The 12,734-nt window shown below is 32.5% G+C and overlaps 1 protein-coding gene across 2 annotated transcripts in view; it reads right to left on the bottom strand.

Moving 5' to 3' along the window:
* Window positions 1-9,815, bottom strand: part of LOC143253799 (uncharacterized) — a 43,609-nt gene extending 33,794 nt beyond the window's left edge. For both annotated transcript variants that reach the window (XM_076508202.1, XM_076508212.1), the window contains exon 1: window positions 9,663-9,815. The gene's annotated coding sequence lies outside the window, so the exon portion shown is untranslated. The remainder of the gene's footprint in view (window positions 1-9,662) is intronic.
* Window positions 9,816-12,734: the final 2,919 nt, after the last annotated feature.

The raw sequence follows: 12,734 nt of genomic DNA, 5'->3' as shown, positions 1-12,734 counted from the left end.
AGTATGGAGATTCTGACAGTCACTTTGATGTCACATAATTGATGAGATCTACCAACACAGTACAAAAAGAGTTAACTAACTGGTTTCACAACTCAAGAAAATAATAAAATGATCAGTGTCTTTAATTAATTCCATTATCCAAGTGACCAAAATATTGCTCTTATGATTTCTCATTTATCAAATTCTATTACAGGGGGCCCCAACCGGTTGGGGTCGCAAAGTCATGTTCTCAGTTGCTTGTCTTCGTGAGATACATTAATTCAGGTGACATCAAAGACGAATTCTTATTCTGCAGTGCACTTGAAACCACAACAAAAGCTGATGATGTCATGGAAAAAGTTAACTTTTTTTCAAGACGAAGATCTTCAATGGGAAAATGTGTGTGGGGTTTGTACGGATGGGGCACCGGCTACGCTGGGATCGAAATCAGGATTCCAGTCGAGAGTGAAGAAGCTAGCACCTCAAGCAAAGGGCATCCACTGCATGATTCACCGATATGCTCTCGCCAGTAAGACTCTCCCTGCCTCTCTGCAGGAAGTGCTTGAATCTGTAATCAAAATTGTAAATTATGTGAAGACTCAAGCACTCAACACTCTCCTATTCAAAGAAATATGTAAAGACATGAATGCTGACCACAAAGTCCTTCTCTTCTACACAGCAGTACGTTGGTTGTCGAAAGGAAAAGTTATCGTGTCTTTGAAATGAAAGATGAAATAAAGCTATTCCTGGAGACTCAAGAAAGGAAAGATCTTGTAGCTCACTTCGAAGATGAAGCATGGAATAAAAGGGTTGCGTACCTAGCCGACATTTCTGACCAGCTGAACAAGCTCAATTTGAAGCTTCAAGGAAGGGAAACACATGTTCTCCTTTTTCAAGATAGTCTTCGGGCTTTTGTTTCCAAACTGCAGAACTGGCGTCAGAAAACCAATCTTGGAAACATCACTATGTTTGAAAAACTTTGTGGAGTGACGGATGAGTCTCAGATCCAACTGGATCAGTTCCTCAAGGATAAGATTACCGAACATCTTCAGTCTCTAGAAAAGGAAGTTGAGCGTTACTTCCCTGAGCTATCACAGGAACAGGAGGCCCTGGTAAGGAACTCATTTTGTACTGAACTTGGTGTATCCAGCATCCCAGATGATATCCAAGATGAATTTCTGGATCTAAGGAATGACTCTTCAGCTCGTGATCTCTTCAAGGTGAAATCCGTGACTCAGTTCTGGTGCACTATGTATCAGTCATACTTCAAAGTTAGCATGATAGCTTTACGTGTCCTTGTTCCATTTGCTTCTACCTACTTGAGTGAGGCAGGATTTTCCACTCTTGTCAATATAAAAACAAAGAATAGGAACAGATTGGATGTTGGAGATGACATGAGACTGGCTCTAATAAACGCTCGGCCACGAATTTCAAAGCTTGCTGCTGAAATGCAACATCAGGCATCTCACTAGCTGGTTGGATAGCTGTTCAAACCTATGTTAATATTATTTTAAGAAATATATGTTCTTTTTGTGAATTCAGGTTGGACCAATGTGATTTAATTTGCTAATAAATAATTACAGAATTTTTAAATATTTTTTTAGATGTTTCTTTCCCCTCTCCTTCACAGAAAATAAAATAAAAATTAAGCTGCTGATAGTAAGCCCTAAGTAGGGGGTCACATGGGTTTCAAACTTTTAGATAAGGGGTCGCGAGTGCCAAAAGGTTGGGAACCCCTGTTCTATTACTTTTCATTTTTCAATTTTATCAATTAGTGTTATAGCTCAAGTAAATTATTTGTGTTTATCCTAACTATCGAAGTGGTTAAAATATTGTCATACTGATGTCTGCTGCATGTGTTTACAAAGTTACAATATATATATATTGATTACATATTCAGTTACAAATATAACCATTATAACTTAGGGTGAAATTATTTATTAAATAAAAAGTTATGGCAAGTTAATATTCATTATTCTTTTTCTACTCAAAACAAAAATTTGATTCCTGAAAGCTTGCTCAATAAAAAAATACAGAACATGCACTAATAACAGTCTAACCATGTGTAACACCAACAACCCAATCTATTTATATAAACAGAAGTTCTGTTTAATTAAGAGTTCTGGCTAGACATAAAGCAGAGAAAATGGGAAAACAAGTTTGATTGTCTTCATTTGCCATTTAAAATACTGTCTACTACATCTTTAAATTGTCTGATTTATTTCTTTGCATACTCATGCATTTTTTACACTGTTTCAGCCTGTGCTCTAAAATGTGAATGTAATCATTTTAATGTGTTCTTCCTAAGTTGTCACTGTTATCGAAAACTTCTTCCTCAAAACTTTATGTAATTAGAAAAAAAATTTAAAATGCATGTAACTATTTTAAGTTACCAAAACTTAACATTTCTTATAATTATTTCATATATATCTTATGAATCATGCAGCAAATAGATCATTTAATATTTTATCATCAAAAGTTTCCTTTCCAAACAGTAAATTATATGCTGTGCATTTCACTAGTATTGGAGTGAATTTGTTTACATCAAATTAATTATTGCTTATCACAGATTGTGACAAGATTCGACCACTTCTTTATCAGATAAAAACTAAGGAGAATTATTTTTATTGGTTTATTTAATTTTAGTAGTTTTGTGAAAATTTGTAGGAAGAAACCATGGAATACTACTGATCATTCTCAGCTTCATAAAGGCTTTGCACTACGTTGAATATATGATAACGTATTTATGTTTACTTGTTTAGGATTTAAATATTAACTTAAACCTAAACTGTGATTTTGATAATGGCACTAGACTATGTCTATAAAGGTGCTAACTACAAGTGTTTGTTCTCAATATTACAAAAGAAGTTAACTTGAGGTAGTCAGTATACTAAAGTATTACTTGCAAGTTATTTATACCGGTAGTTCTAAACCACTGGTTTTGGACATGTTTCTACAGATTGGCAGAAGCATCCAGTGAAAAAAAATGCAAGAGTTAAAAATAATGATCTTCATAACATTCATTTCAAAGCTTCTTATAAAGCTAGATTAGGAAGTAACACTACATCTATAAATACTCCTAATAGTCTGTAAGCTTTTATTACAATGAAAATCAAAACAATCAAAACACCTGTTTCTGTGTTCATTGCAATTTGCCACTAGAGAGTTGGTTTCTGAAAATCAAGATATATCAAATCTACACCCTTACTTTCATCTAAATAAGCTGTAACGTCTTCAAAGAATATCAAAAGATTTGTTACGCAAGATTTTCCCTTAGTGAAACCATGTTGACTATCTAATAAAATTTTAAACTTTGTTTTGTAAAGTCATGTAACATCTTTTAACAGACTTTCCAAAATTTTTTCCCACAACTGATGTTAGACTAATGGGCCTGCAATTACTGGGGCAGTTTTTATCACTTCCTTTGGAAAGAGGAGTTACATGAGGTAACTTTAAATTCTCTGGTATTAGCTTAATATTCAAGGACTGACAAAAAATAGTAGTAAGTTGCTCACATTCCAATCTTTAACGTCCTCCCAAATCCTTGAGGACATATTATTTGGCCTCGGAGCTCTATCATTTTTTAAACTTCAAATTTTTTTAGCCAGCCTACACTTAATGCAGATTGTTACCTTGTTTGATCTCATTTTCATTTATCCACTTCATTAGTAATAAACAAAGAAAAAATTTAACCCAGTCATCTCATAATTATCAGATACTATGTTTCCTGTATGATCCCCACTTTAACATTTTGTTTATCCTTAAAGTAAAGAAATCCTTACTATTCATTTTTACATTTTCAGCTAATCTTTTCTCATACATCCTTTTTGATGTCATAATTTCCTATTACACCAACTTTTTCAATCTTCTATAATCTTTTAAATCTCCTATCATACCAGTTACTGTAAATTTCTTAAATTCAAGATGCTTTTCTTTAATTATCTCTTGATCACTTTGTGAGCCAACCTGTTTTGAATTTTTTACTTGTAGCTACCCTTTATTTTCTGTAAGAAATATATTTACTTTGAATATTTAAAAATTTATCTTTAGAAGTTTTTCACACCTGATCAGTACCTCCAAAGCCCAATTCACAACAGATAATGCTAATACTATAGTTTTTACCATATTTATTACACACAAAAAAAACTGTATATCCATGATATACACAGGAGTGAGTACTTTGTATTAAAAAGCACTGCCAATATAAAGTCACAGTGGAATGTAATGGAACAAAACTACATTTTGGCATACAAATATAGTGATGCCACTCAAAACTGAACACTTTGGGGTAAGGTATGTAATAGCCCTTTTTACAACAATTATTCCTACACTGTGATTATAGAGTTGTTCTGGTCAGTGATTTAGAATATCCACGCTGGAAATATTTCTTGTATTCATGACACTGAAAAATAAAGAAATATGAATCATCCTGGGACAACAGGACCATCCAGAAAGAAACCTGCAACAGGATATACTCTAGTCATAGTAAGCAAAGTCAGGTATCTTTTAACAGGTAAAAAATCAATAACTAAAAATAATTAGTAGCAAAAGCCATTAACATATCCATGACAACAGAACACTAAACAATCAGGTACTTCCACCTAAAACTGAGACCAACATAGTGTAAGCTCACTCATATAAAGCTTCCAGCCATGCTTCACATTCAAATGTTGCATATCTAAAGCAGCTAAAGTATTAAATTGATATTCATGCTATTTAGTATGAAGACATATCACTCAAGTCACCAGATAGTACCTATGAACTTCTTTTTGATTATCGAAAATGTACTAGAAAAACCATAATTCTTGTACATTACATAGATTACAGAATGCAGAGGGGAGGAGTGATATTCCTTAGATTTGACAGCATTACAGAACTTTTTTTTTAATAGAAATTATGCTGCAGGGATATTGTCAAAATGCACATTCATTTATTACAAGACAAGTACTGCATGACCAAACATGGCAAAATGGACTGTGAGCACATAGTAGGCTACAAAATAGTTTTGATATACTCAACCTCTGTATTTGAATATATGCAAAAACTTATAACACTGGATAATTGTTTATTAATTTTTCCTCACAATTATTATAATAAATACACTAACTAACTATTACAGACTTTTGTTTTACACAAAAACATACACCTTATAATTTTTCAGAAATCAGTTGAAACAACTGAATTTTTTGCATGATTAATAACAGAATATCAAATAACTCTCTAAGCTCTTCAGTTAACTAACAAAAATGTTTATCAATTACATATCTATACAACTGCTTTGCTGGCACATTAGAATGAGCATAATTCTCATAATTTGATAAAAATTAACAGCTGGACTTGCATGTCTTCCTATAAATATGAATTGCATGTAAGGCTGACTATTTTGATAATTTTGAGATGTTTTCATCCATTCGACTGTCAATGATAAAAGTTATAATCACATCAACTTCCACAATGAAAGCTGATTAACATAGCTTGATATGAATTTTGTAAAAGAAAAATCAACAAATCAAAATATATGACCACAAACATCGATACTTGTGGTATATAATAAACAATGGCTTTACCAAAGTCCAGGATAACTGACATGTGGAATTTCTTGAAACCACACTCAGTGACATACCTGTATGACAAAGCTATAAAAGTCTAGATGTCAATTTTTTTCCAGCAAAATTCATACCTTTAGTGTAAAGAAAAAGTTACATTATTCTAACACCTGCCACACACGCCAGTCCAGGATCATGATCTAGATCCAAAAAAGTCATTCTGGAAAAGTTCAGACTGTTTTGATTAGAGACAAAAAAGAAGACATTTGGCATTATTTTCCTGGTCTAGGTCACTATGCAACCTCACCCAAGACAATCTGAGCTAACATAGAGAAGTTAACTTTCAAATGCAAAGTAAAACAATGTAACAGGAAACATGCTTAAAACATTCTAAAAGTGGTTGTGAATGTGATGGTTTAAAAAAAAAAAAGTGTAATGATTAAACTAAACCATAACTCCAGGTTAGATAAAGGAAGAACTTATCTGAAGATATTCAAATTGATTTGACATACCAGATGAACTGGAGGCTTAACAGTTGATTAGCACATTGACAGCAAAACATAAAAGGGCACAATAGTACTATTATCTTCCAAAAGGGATTGAAACCATACATGATAAATCATTAGTTTTAACATTTTTTGAAACTAACAAAACAGTAAAGCCTAGAGATGCAGTGTTGCAGTTGAAGTATATGTATTACAAAGTGACTTTCCTTATAATTACCAACTTTTATTAAACATCACACTTCTGTAATGAAGAGTAAATATAATATCCAGTGTGGTACCGCCCTAGTATAATCCATACAGATCTTATAATGTGATATTTTCATTAATATTTATCTTCCATTTTAGATGTTGTGCTGAGCTTCATTTGTGATTTATCAAAATAACCCTAAACATGGGCCAAGAAACAAATATCTGCTGCATTCAATCTTATACCTTATGATACATATGAATAACTGCATAAGTTATAGCATTATTTGAGCACCTAATTGCCTTTATCAAGTGTTTCACAGCTTGTGAGACTTCCAACATCATTGAAAAGTATTGCTAAAGTGATTACTGGAAACTAGCTAAAAAGCCAGTGTTCACATTTTTTATGTGCTAGTCAAAAAATGTATGAAGTTTCCTTGATCACTTTATTATGAAAGAAAAGATTCTTAAGAGCACTTGAGAACAGACTATGAAAAGAAAGAAACTTCATAATTCTAGTACAAATATTCTAAATTAGCTTTCTTACAGAAATCCAGTGTTTCTTTTAAAAGGCTTAAGTACAGGGTAGAACATATATTACCAAGAACAGATGAGCATTAAATGACTAACATGTAAAGCACTCAATGCTTTATAAACTACACAATCAGTGTCTTTAGGGAACTAACCCCTATATAATGTACGAGGTAAAGGAGTATATACATATAAAAAAATCAATACACATAATATTACATTTTATTACACACATACATGCATTCATCGAATACACTAAATTTCAGCAAGAGTAAATATTACAAAACAAGTAATACAAAACATTTTGGAAATGTTAACCCTTTCATGACGAATCATGGATCAAAAGCCATGTCATTACATTTACTGACTTGAATTCAAATTTTTATTGAATTACTATTTTATGAATTTATATCCATAAGTTTGGAATCAAACTGTAGATTATAATTCAAACTTTAACACTCCTACGAAAAGACGTTTCTAGTCCTGATTTCTCCAAGCCCGTTCCCCTGGCTGTGGTTTTGCTAGATAGTAGATAGGGACAGTGGGAATCTTGTTAATCCATTCATTAATGGATTTAAATGGCAATTTCATTTAAATACAAAATTATTAGCCTAATGTTAATAACTTTTCAAGTTGCTCTGGGGCCTATTAGGCCCCACTTTTCGTAGGAGTGTTAACATTATATAAGAATTACTTCCTTAATTTGAAAGTAAATATTAAAAAAAACCCACCTGAAAATACTGATTTTAGTGAGTCATATGGTATGTTGAATGCAATACTGGTTAAAATCAGATGTTTGTGATGTAAAAACACTAAATTATTGTTTTGGAGGAATTGAGAACTCAAATTACCAATACTAATAAGCTATAATATAAAATAAGAACCTCATATATTTTTATTTTGCTGAAGTATGGGTTATGTACTGAAATAAACACAGTGGCCATGTTCACCTCTTTCAACTTTTAAAAAGTTCTTTACATACTGTTACTACAATATATAATGTGCATAGCCAATCAACAGCTCAGAATGTCCTCCTAGTAGTTTTTTCAGCCATTTTAATTTTGAAAATGCTACCTCATTCTTTCAACCCCAGATTTTAATGAGGCAGGTTGTCCCTTTAGTCTGCTTGATACAGACCTAAATACCACTTAGTTACTAAGCATAACAATTAATAGTAGAATTCTATGGTATCAGTAGTTATGATTTTTTTGGTTATTAAATTATATATACAAAACAAAAATAAATTTTCTTTCATATCCAAGTGCAAAATTTTAAACGGCTTAGCAATCTATATCCAGCCACAACTGAGTTCAAAGGTTGTAGCTGGAAGAAATAATTGTTTCCTTCACTTCTTTATTGTTCTACATAGATACAAATGTTACTGTATGATACAAAACACTAGTCCATTAAAACACAGCCAAGACCAGGGAAGTTTTATATTATTGGACATGGTAACATGAGTGCACATGGACCATGTCAATGCAAATTATGTAATGTTAGCTAGGTATGTCTAGAGGGTCAATATAACAAAAATAATAAATACATAACATTATGAGACTTAAGCTACTTAGACTAAACATTTGTATTTTCATGTGATAACATGCAGTCATTCTACCACAAAAACAGCATAATATAATTTCCTTTTTTTTACGACTTTAAGGTTGCTCAGTTTACAGACCTCACACAGTTTTTTTAAATAGCATAAAATATAACATTTTACTGAAACAAACATCTGAAATGTATTTAGGAGGTTTTACAGATTACACAATTAATATTTGAGATTTCTGGGGTGAAGAATATTTTTCAATCATACATAAAATTACTTCATGCTCAGACTAGTAACCAAACAGACTCAATATTTTCACAAACAAACCTTTAGTTAAAATATTTCATCAAAAAATCTGATTTTTCTTCGTACTAAAAACTTGTAATCTTTACTAAAAGTCTGTCAAATTTTGCAAAGGTACATATACTGTATTAAAAGTTATATGGTAAATACTTAACATGTGCAAATGTGTATATTATACCAAGCCTGTTGTGAAAGGGTTAAATGACAAAAGGAATGCAAGAATGAATATAGGGAAATATAGTTATACAGTTTTCACATGTTCTTTCTTTACTGTAGATTCCTTAACAAGTAGTCAAGGTTATAAACAGTGATGATTAATAATATATTGCAGCCATATGTATGGTATAATATTCATATCCAAGTCCATTCCACAAGTCTGATGAAGAAACTGATATGATATTAAGAATATATATAACCATTGAATCATATAAAATAAAACAAATGTTTAATTCAATTAAATTGTTTAAAAAGTAAGTGGGAGCAATTCATAAAGAAAACTTTGCCAAAATTAAGCATGATGTAGTGATGGCAATACCGTAAATTACAGCCACAACATAGGGATAAATACATAAACCATACAAAAAAAGCACTGTTAGTATTAAGTAGACAAATAATTCCCAGATATTCTTTTTATCTAAATCTAAATGTTGAATTTCTGTCAGTTTCAGGAATTCAGGTTTGAATAAAAGCATTTAAAATGAATACTGCTATAGAATTCTACAGTAGTAATCATTACTTAGCAAGCTTGTAACTTTTAAGATCGACTCGACACTCACTACTTACTTAATGATTTTTGTACGGTTTTTTATATTCGTATGCAATTTGTTTTTGTATTTTATGACGTTGCCATCCTAACATGATACTCACTTTTGCGATTTCTTTATATTATATCTGTATGGTTTGTAGTTACCGTACAACTTTCACAAATATACAGCTAAGCCTAATCAATATCATAATATATGAAATGAAAGTAAACACTAATAATTTAAAATGAAATTAAAACACAGAGACAATACAAAAAAAAGAGAAAATATATGTTCAAATTACTGCTTAAAAATAACTCACCAGTATTATAAACTTACAACGGGGTGAAACCTAAAGAGTCATCGAAAACTTCCGAACTCTACCCCTCGTAAGGTCGTGACGAAATAGGTCAGGTGCATTCGAAATAAGGATTGTCTTTCATAAAAGAATCTCCAACAACACATGTATTTACATTGAAGTTACGCGCTTAAGTAAATATAAATACAAGTAAATAAAACATGAAAAAACGATAGATGTTAAGAAAATTATCGTGAAATTATTCTTAAACTTTTATTTAATAGAATATTTATTTCTTGCCTGAATATTAATGCTGATTCACGTTATGTCGTGTGCTATCTACTCCGTAGTCTTACTGTTATTTCTTATTGAAGTTTGTGTTCTAGTTATTAGTCGCTCAGTAGCTTTTGTTTGTTTGTTTGTTTTGAATTTCGCACAAAACTACTCGAGGGCTATCTGTGCTAGCTGTCCCTAAATTAGTAGTGTAAGACTAGAGGGAAGGCAACTAGTCATCACCACCACCGCCAACTCTTGGGCTACTCTTTTACTAACGAATAGTGGGATTGACCGTCACTTATAACGCTTCCACGGCTGAAAGGGCGAGCATGTTTGGCGCGACGGGGATGCGAACCCGCGACCCTCAGATTATGAGTCGCACGCCTTAACACGCTTGGGCATGCCATGCCTCGCTCAGTAGCTCAGAGAACTTGCATCGCTAAATATATTACAGAGACCCCATTTTATAGCTTTGTGTGTGACTTCAAAAGAACAGATTCTGTTGTTTCTAATTTAAATATTTATATTAATGCTGACTATAGAAAGTGTCGATGTCACAAGATAAACAATTATTCGAATGTCTGAATCCGTATTTGAATATATGAGGACGGGACTTCAGCGAGACTAAAAAGTTTAGGTTGTTGATTCACTGTTGATTTTCCCCTCAATTGCACAACGGTGCGTATGCGGACTTACAACGCTAGAAACAGAGTTTCGATACTCATGGTGGGCAGATTACAGATAGCCCTTTGTGTAACTTTGTGATTAACTACAAACAACCAAACAACATTATTAACTTTGCTAGTTAGATCAGTGCTGTGAGTGATGAATTAGTATTTCAACGCACTACTGGAATTATGGAAGAGGCTATGACAATTTTGTGTTATTAGAAAAGTTAAACCTATGGTTAGTTCTTGAATCTGGGACATGTTATAGAATTTAAAGTTTAAGAAATAAGACGCTTTCATTGTCATTAAGTCAAGGCTTTTCTTATAAAGAAATAAGTAATATTTGTTTGTTTGTATTTCGGCATAAGGCCATAGAATGGGTTATCTATGCTTTGCTCACCATAGATATATAAACTCTGTTAGTAGGTTTTTTTAAGTCCACAGACATGTCACTAGGCAACTGGGAAAAAAATAATGAAGGGCCAAATGAAAAACGAGAAATTGGCTGAAAAAAAAGGGTCCTGAAAGCAACAAAACATCAACGAAAAAAACAGATCAATATATTTAAAGAGCATCTCTTATTATCACTTCTTCAGATAAACTTATTGAGTATTTCGCTTTAAAAATGAGCATAGATGGGTAATTTTCGAGCTGAGGGCCAAAACCTAAAAGTGGTGTGATTAAAAAGGCTTTATATTAGATTTACCGGCCTTTGCTTTATTTTATTGAAAGACAAAATTAACCTGACATATTAAAGGAAACCAATACAATAGTAGTACCAGGAGTAGATTTATTTTCATGGAAATAAATTCATTGTATATGTGTGCGTTCAAAGTGAGATCTAAAGATGTGCTAAAATTGATGAAACACTAGAAAGAAGATCAAGAAGATAGAGACAAAAATTAAAAGAAGATTAGGAATTGCTGGGAATGAGACATTAAATTTACAAATTAATCAAAATTAAATATGGCATGGCCAGGTGGTCTAGGCACTCGACTCGTAATCTGAAGGTCGCGGGTTCGAATCCCTGTCACACCAAACATGCTCACCATTTCAGCCGTGGGGGCATTATAATGTTACGATCAGTCCCATTATCCTTTGGCCAAAGAGTATCCCAAGAGTTGGCGGTGGGTCGTGATGACTAGCTGCCTTCCTTCTAGTCCTACACTGTTAAATTCGGAGGGCTTGCGCAGATAGCCCTCGAGTACCTTCGCGCGAATTTCAAAAACAAACAAACAAATGGACCATCAGTTTTCTATTTCTTTAGATACTAGCTAAATTTCTCAAAATTACAGCATACTTGAAGCTTTGTTCTTAATATAGAACATTGATCAATGGAACTATTAAGTTTCTCTCACCTTCATTATCCAAGGAACTGGGTGATTTACCAAGGCAATCATATGCACTCCGTCTTATTAAAGCTCCCCCCCCAAAATGGCACAGTGGTATATTTGCAGACTTACAGAGCTAGAAACCGGGTTTCATTCTCCATGGTGGGCAAAGCACAGATAGCTCATTGTGTAGCTTTGTGCTTAACTTCAAACAAACAAATAAACCCATTAGAGAAAATTACCGAAGCGTAAAATATGCTATAGATGGCAAAATTATCTCTTTTTTTTCTCTTTTTTACAGACTAGTTTACCGTCCCCAAAGTAAGACAACTCTTATTGATAATTAAAATAGCTTTCATTCATGTGAATACAATGTGCACCTTGAGAGTAGAAGCACACGTATATACATGTATTATGTTTTCTTTGTTTTATATGGATTTTTGTTACAGACTTCTGAACTATTGTTTGAAGACAAATATACTATGTGGATTGGTGACCTAATTTTAGCCCAAAGGGATTATCTTAGAAAATCATAGGATTCAAGGTTGTTTTAAATTTATCAAGTGTTCTTCTTTACCTTATTACATGGCGATTAGGTATAATATTAATAATTACCTATATATCCGTTTCACCTAACACCATTGTATTTAGGCTAAAAATATTTAAAAAGTTTACAAAATAAGAATTTCTTATCTCACACATTTAATAGTAATGAACGTAAAGCATATGCCAGATATCAGATGTTTCAAAATGGTGGTACCAGCTATTTTTAAATAGGTGTAAACATACAATGTAGATGTCATAAAAAGTAAACTGAATCA

Source organism: Tachypleus tridentatus, chromosome 1 (assembly GCF_004210375.1).
Source record: "Tachypleus tridentatus isolate NWPU-2018 chromosome 1, ASM421037v1, whole genome shotgun sequence".
Lineage (NCBI taxonomy): Eukaryota > Metazoa > Arthropoda > Merostomata > Xiphosura > Limulidae > Tachypleus > Tachypleus tridentatus.
Note: the sequence above shows the minus strand (reverse complement) of the source record. Positions and strands in the feature narration are given on the sequence as shown.